Here is a 7,489-nt window from a genome sequence, read left to right as displayed (position 1 = left end):
ATATTAGAGAAGACCTCTCTACAAAAGAAGAGACCAAGCTTAATGCTCTACTCACAGAATTCCAAGATTGCTTTTCTTGGAAGTAGTACATGGACATGAAAGGTGTACCTTCGGAAGTAGTCCAACACACCATTCCAATGGTTGATGGAGCTAGGTTGGTCAAACAATGGACTTATCCGATTAACCCAAAATACTCCAAGATGGTCCGCAAAGAGATCAATAGACTAATTGATGCCAAATTCATCTATGAAATTGAGCATACAGAATGGGTATCACCCATTTTGATAGTGCCCAAGAAGAGCTGAAAAGTCAGAGTATGCGTAGACCTTAAAAAGGTCAATGCCACCACCATCACCAGGGATAATTATCCCTTACCTTTCATAGAACACGTGTTGGAACGAGTAGCAGGAAATGAAGCCTACATCTTTCTTGATGGATTATCTAGATACAATTAGGTGATGATCGATCAAGGATCAACACAAAATAGTCTTTGTTGCCACCAAATGGGGCACATATGCATATCATTTTATGCCCTTTGGGTTGATCAACGCCCCCAATACCTTCCAACATCTCAAGGATCAACACAAGTAGTAGGAAATGAAGCCTACATCTTTCTTGATGGATTATCTAGATACAATTAGGTGATGATCGATCAAGGGTCAACACAAAATAGTCTTTGCCACCAAATATGCATATCATTTTATGCCCTTTGGGCTGATCAACGCCCCCAATACCTTCCAACATCTCATGTGTATGGCTTAGGCTTACAAGGAATATCTTTGAAAATTCCTTGAGGTCTTTATGGATGATCTTCATGTCAAATCCTCCTAGAAGGAGCACCTCGCATGTTTGTGTAAAGTGCTAGAAAGGTGTAAGCTATACTCAATCTCGTTGAAGCCACTTAAATGTCAATTATTTTAGGTTTGACATGTAGTGATCCTGGGACACATTGTCTCTAGTCAGGGAATCTCTACTGATGATAGTAAAGTGCGGCTCATCTTAGAGCTGCCCCCACAAACTAACTTCAAGGAAGTCAAGTGCTTTATGGGCATGTCGACTATTGTCGAGGATTCATTTTTGTGTACACAGATATTGATCAACCTCTTTATGGACTCTTAATTGTCTTTGAGTGGATTGAAGAATGCCAATGGGCTTATACAATGCTAAAAAAAACCCTTGGCAAGTGCTCCAATTCTCAGGTCCCCCAACTGGGACATTATCTTCCATGTCCACATTGATGCCTCAGTTTTTATTGTTGGCTGTGTGCTGGCAACCGGGAGAACACAAGATGAATTTTCCCATCATCTTTGCCAGACCACGACTAAGAGAGAGCGACTAGCCATGGTCTACATCATCAAGAAGTTTTGCCATTATCTTCTGGCAAACTAAGTTTATTTTCTTTCGTAGAGCATCAAGCTCTTCTATACCTTGTAAAAATAAGCCCTATAGTATGACAAGTAGAATCAGCAGGTGGCTGCTTATATTGTTCAAGTTTGACTTCATCGTCTCACGGCGGTGAGGAAAGGTTCTCCTCACGTTCTAGAAGACCACATGTCAAGAATCCCCAACGGTGAACCATTAGTGGGAGTAGATGATCAACTTCTAAATTCTTGTAAATCAGTCATATCACACACTTCAGTTGCCCCCTCGATCTTGTCAGCGATAATGGCACCCATTTCATTAATGAGGTAATCCAATTCCTCTTGCAAGAGTTCCTTGTCACTCATGGAAATTCCTCCCCCTATTACCCCACAAGAGAATAGCCAAGCGAAAAACACGAATAACATTTTGCGTGCCATTCTGACAAAACCATGGAGGCTAGCCACACGATTAGGAACAAAAGTTACCGACTGCACTTTGGGCTTATCTAACTTCTCATAAGGTAGCAACCAATGCCACCCCTTTCCGTTTAAACCTATGGTAGAGAAGCGATCATGTCCATTGAGTTCTTAGTCCCCAAATTGTGTGTCGTAGTATAAGAAAAGCTCACTGGAAATGTCTTAGGCTGTCACCTATTTGAGCTTGAAAATCTCGATGAAACACGCCTTTTAGCAATATACAGTATGATTGTTGAGGCATAAACAATGGTTCGACAACCAGCTTAAAGATAAAGAAATGAACGAGGGTGATATGGTTCTCTTATTCAGTACTACGACACTAAAAAAATCTCAAGCTCAGAGGCTTAGGAACTTTCCTAGTCACTGAGATAATACCACGATGTGCAATGCGCATCTAAACGCTTGATGGTGTAGAAATGGTTGGTTATTTCAATGGTAGCAAACTCAAATGCTACTATGACCCTCTCATTGAGGCTACCTTAAGAGCCATCCCCACGATAAAAAACAGTGCAAGAAAGACCATGAGGATATGAACAAGATGCACAACAAGAGGCCAAAGCAAGGCAAGCCAAGCTTCGAAAGAGACACATCATGGTCAATATGGCCCAAGTGGTTGACCTTGAATGAGAGGTGAAGCCAAGCTTCGAAAGAGACACACCATGGTCAATATGGCCCAAGTGGTTGACCTTGAATGAGAGGTGAAGCCAACTCGGTTGTGGTTAGGAATGACCACCCCAACGAGCTTTGTCCAAGTGGTTGACCTTGAATGAGAGGTGAAGCCAACTCGGTTGTGGTTAGGAATGACCACCCCAACGAGCTTTGTCCAAAATTAGCTCTTGCCAATACTACAGGGGCTAGTTACAATTCGATGTCCCATGAAAAATGGCGTTCCCTTGGGGGACTCTTGCTAAAAGAAACCCTTGCCATCATTACCACTCTAATGTCACAGCATGTTCATTGTTTAGGCACAATCACAATTTTATTCCACATTGGAAATAGTCCTTGGGGAAGGGAAGTTCTATGTGATGCTGTAGGAACCATGCATGAAGAAATACTCCTTGGAAGGGATTCCAGATGATGGGATATAATAGGTGCAACATCGATTGGGACGCATGGACAATGACCTTATAGCTGGTCTTCAACTAAGTTAATGTCCTCATGATAGAGAAAGAGCCAGTACATGTTGCTTCCCCCATGCCAAGAACTCCCCCCTTCACAACCCACCATCATTCCATCACCACACTCCCACAAATCCGTCCCCTTAAAAAAGAGGCCGCTCATCATTCCAACCACATCAATGCCTCTCACACCCTCCCTACAACCACGCTCGACATCAACTCACTCTGAGATCGCCGTTTCACCAGTTGGCCGACCCACCAACCCACACTACAACCACGCTCGACCCACCAACCCTCCCTACAACCACGCTCGACAACAACTCACTCTGAGATCGCCGTTTCACCAGTTGGCCGACCCACCAACCCACACTAAAGCAACTAACATTTCTAACAAAACTAACAAAACTCCACTAGGTATGCCATATCCCCATTAGGTACCTAAGAAGCTACTCGTCGCGGCACAAGGCTATTATGAGGGTGAATCTACATTTTAGATCCCTCAATGATCCAACCCTCCCCCTTGTCCACCACGGGCACCCAAATCTCCTCGTCCCCCACATTAGCAACAAATTCACCAACCACAAGCCTACAGGGTATAGGGAAAATGCAGTCCTAAATGCTCTCCACGGAACCCCAATCCTCGATCAAACCCTCAATCGTGCCCTAAGCCAACCCCTTGGTAGATCCCCAAACCTCTCCTACGAGCCCAACACTTCTACAAGGGCAATCATATTTGGATCCCCAAACCTCTCCTATGAGCACTTCTATGAGAGCAATCATCATATTTGGATCCCCGAATCTCCCCAACCTCAACTTTGACCCCATGTCGCCAATCCCCTATCTTTCAATGGAAACCAAAGGTGACCTTTGCCACAAAGAGTGGCCAAGAAAAAGGAAAGCAGGGACACTATAACCCCCATTCTATTGTTGATGATAGAGCTAACTAATGATACACTCTCAATGTTAGCAACTCCCACACCTATCATTGTGAGGCTGTGCAGCACCGGAGCACTACAATGCCCTCATCAACTCCTTCAGTCTTAGGTACTTCCTTACCACTCCCTTAAGGAATTACTACCCCCTACCTCGCCATCACAAAATTGGAATCGACTTCTCACCTTGGTGAATTGGGCACGTGGTTAGTACAAAAGCTGGTAGCATAGCCTTTGGGAACAAAACCTGATTTAGGGTGCCACCAAAAATAAATAAAAATGCCACGGATGTTCCAAATTCACCACGGACGTACTCTTTACAAGTTTGATTTTCCACGACCGTTCTCTTTACAAGTCTGATTTGCCACGACAGTTCCATGCCCCCACGACCGTTCCAACCCATATAGAGAAATTCCCTAGCCGTTCCATCCTAAACAATCTACCATCACGAGCGTTCAAAATTTACCACCCAAAGCCGTACCAACTTTTAATCAAAGCCCCCCCGTTCCCTTCTCAGCCCGCCGTTCGGCATCATGCCTGTTCTCCAACCGATGCGAATGCCCATTCTTTTCAGATTTTGGAAGGGAACGCCCGTTCCCTTCTCGATTTCAAAATCCCACGCCCGTATCAAAACCAAAACAAGCTACCCACGATCATTCGCTAGAGTTGCCACACATGTTTGTTTAAGAATTCATGGCCATTTGCTTCAGTTTCCCATGCCCATTCGCCCCTATTTTCCAACTTCCATGGCCGTTTGTTTCAGATGCCACGATTATTTATTACTGCAGATGCCACGGTTGTATCCTTCTACAAAACCTATAGACATGGGCCCCACTACCTCTTTTTCTCATTTTTTGCCTTCTTTGCAACAGCCAAACTCTTGCATTTTTTTCTCTTGAGCTCTCACACCCTCACACCTGCTTTGCACCTTGTCTGATACTTTAGTCTCATCCAGGGAGGTTTTCCACCATACCTCCATCAGGAGAAGGGGCAGATTTGAGGAGTATACTCGGCACCCCACATAGTTGTCTCATCTAGGGGCGGCAGAGGCCCTTATGAAGTAGGTCAATGGCCACTTAGTGCACTCCCTCATGAAGAACAACCACAAGGTGGAGCACAAGCTCCTATTATAAAGATTGGTGTCTCCACATGTACCAAATCGAATGATTGAATATAATGTTACACTCTCACAAAAATTACGTCTACACTCTCACAAAAATTATGTCTGCAATCTCACAAAAATTATGTCTGCACTCTCACAAAAATTATGTCTGCACTCTCATGGAAATTATGTCTGCATTCTCACGAAAATTATGTCTGCACTTTCATGCCTGAGCCTTTCACGGCTAGTGCCATTCACAAAACAATTCCTGCACTTTCATGTAAAAGCTATTCATGCCTGATCCTTTCATGGCCAGAGCACTTTCACGCATGAGCCTTTCACGACCAGTGCCATTCACAAAACAAGTCTTGCACTTTCACGTAAAAGCTGTTCATGCCCGAGCCTTTCACGGCTAGAGCATGTTCACGCATTAGCCTTTCACGGGGCAGCGACTAGAGCCTTTCACACTTGAGCCTTTTACGGCGGCAGCCAGAGCCTTTCACGGCCAGTGCCTTTCATGAAATAGACTTTCATGAGACTAAGAATTTCATGACTAAGACTTTCATGACTAACACTTTCACGCATAAGCCTTTCACAGCCAGTGCCATTCATGAAATAATTCCTGCACTTTCACATAAAAGTTGTTCACCCTAGAGTCTTTCACGGCCAGAGCCTTTCATGACCAGAGCCCTATGACCAGAGCCCTTCTTCACGCTTGAGCCTTTCACCCCTGAGCCTTTCACGGCTAGTGCCTTTCACGCTTGAGCCTTTCACCCCTGAGCCTTTCACGGCTAGTGCCTTTCACGAAACAGACTTTCACAACTAAGACTTTCACGACTAACACTTTCACGCCTGAGCCTTTCACGGACAGAGCTATTCTTGCACTTTCATAGCCTCACCTTTTCATGGCTTGCACATTCACGTACTAACTCCTCCTCTACCATAAACTGACTATTAACCGACCAATGGATTGCTCATACACTAACACTCTCTTCAACCATAACTGAATTGCTTAAAAAAAAGAGAAAACGAAAAGAAAAAGAAAAAGAATGATATCAACACCACCAGTCATACGACTGATCTTATGTGCCTAGTACAGATGTTAGCCTAAAGCCCATGAGAACCCATCTGCCACTCAAGCAAGCAGTGCCACTGGATCCCTAGCTAGCTAGAAACGATGGGGGACACATAAACCAAAGATGAATTTCTTGGGTCCTTACACCCAACCGTTCTATGGTACCCTCATCCGGAAGGAAACTGTTACAGGCCATGGAAAGGTAGCTCTCCCGTACCACAGCCTGGAGTGTCTACATATACTGGAATATGCTGAAGTGAAGGCCAAATTAGACAAAGGCAGTCTCGGAAGAATGGCAGACATACTCCTCCGGACTATCACACAGAACTCTGTGCAGAGTACTTGAAGACATATGGCAAGAAAACCAAAAGAGGGAGAATCACCAAGGCAGATGGCACTACTGAAGAGCTCCTCTCATCATAGAGGACTTAATAAGAAAAGCTCTGCAATCATAGAGGACTTAATAAGAAAAGCTCTGCAACTTTGAGCTGCAATCAGGGCCCACATACACAACATTGACAAGATGCCTTTGAAGGACATGCTGAAGAAGAATTCCTATAATTCGAATGCTGAAGAATATGAAAATATCCAAGATGAAGCTATAGAGAAGGCATGCACAAAAATGTCTTTAATGATGTGTAGATAAAGCCTGTAGATAGATACAACAGAGTGGGTCTCAATAGAATGGCCAAAGTACATGAAGAGAAGGAAGAAGATTGGGCATTCTATCTACATAAAGATATGGAGAACTTTTTGAAGGCCCACCAGTCTAAAATATCTAACCCTTACCTTCTCACACAGGTGCTTAATCATGTCACCAAAAGACCAATATCTAACCCTTACCTTCTCACACAGGTGCTTAATCATGTCACCAAAAGACCTCTCAAGGAGCCTTCAAAGGAGTGGTTAAGCTCTTATATTCAAAATAGAAAGGAAAGGAATTGTTTTTCTTTAACCATTTTTCTAATTTAACAATTTCTCTTGCATAAGGAGCATCTATCATATGAATCACTTATGTGAATTAGAGTGTCTTCTTCTTCTTCCTCTTCTTCTTTTTCTAAACCTCTTAATATAGAAAAGAAAGAGGAAGATTTTCCTCTTCTTCTTCTTCACGAACATATGAAAAAGATAGGCAAAAGGAATAAAAAATAAGGAAGAAGCATGCCTTCATTCATTAACAACATCATCATCCTTTTGACATCTCCTTTTATCTTAAGAGTTTATTCTTATTTCAAGAGTTATATTTGTTAAAATGATACAAAAGGACCCAGTATAGTTGTACTTTATGATAATATTTTGACTTTGCTAAATAAATCTTAGCCCTTTTCAATAACCATATTGAATAGGAAGAACTTGAAATTTTAAAAAATATAAAATATATAAGTTAGATATAAGAACACCTTTGTTTTACTAAACCTTTCTTG

This window comes from Cibotium barometz, chromosome 42, assembly GCF_041138505.1.
Source record: "Cibotium barometz isolate CiBa-2024 chromosome 42, ASM4113850v1, whole genome shotgun sequence".
In the NCBI taxonomy this organism is placed as follows: domain Eukaryota; kingdom Viridiplantae; phylum Streptophyta; class Polypodiopsida; order Cyatheales; family Cibotiaceae; genus Cibotium; species Cibotium barometz.
The sequence above is the reverse complement of the archived record's forward strand: the minus strand, read 5'-3'. Positions refer to the sequence as shown.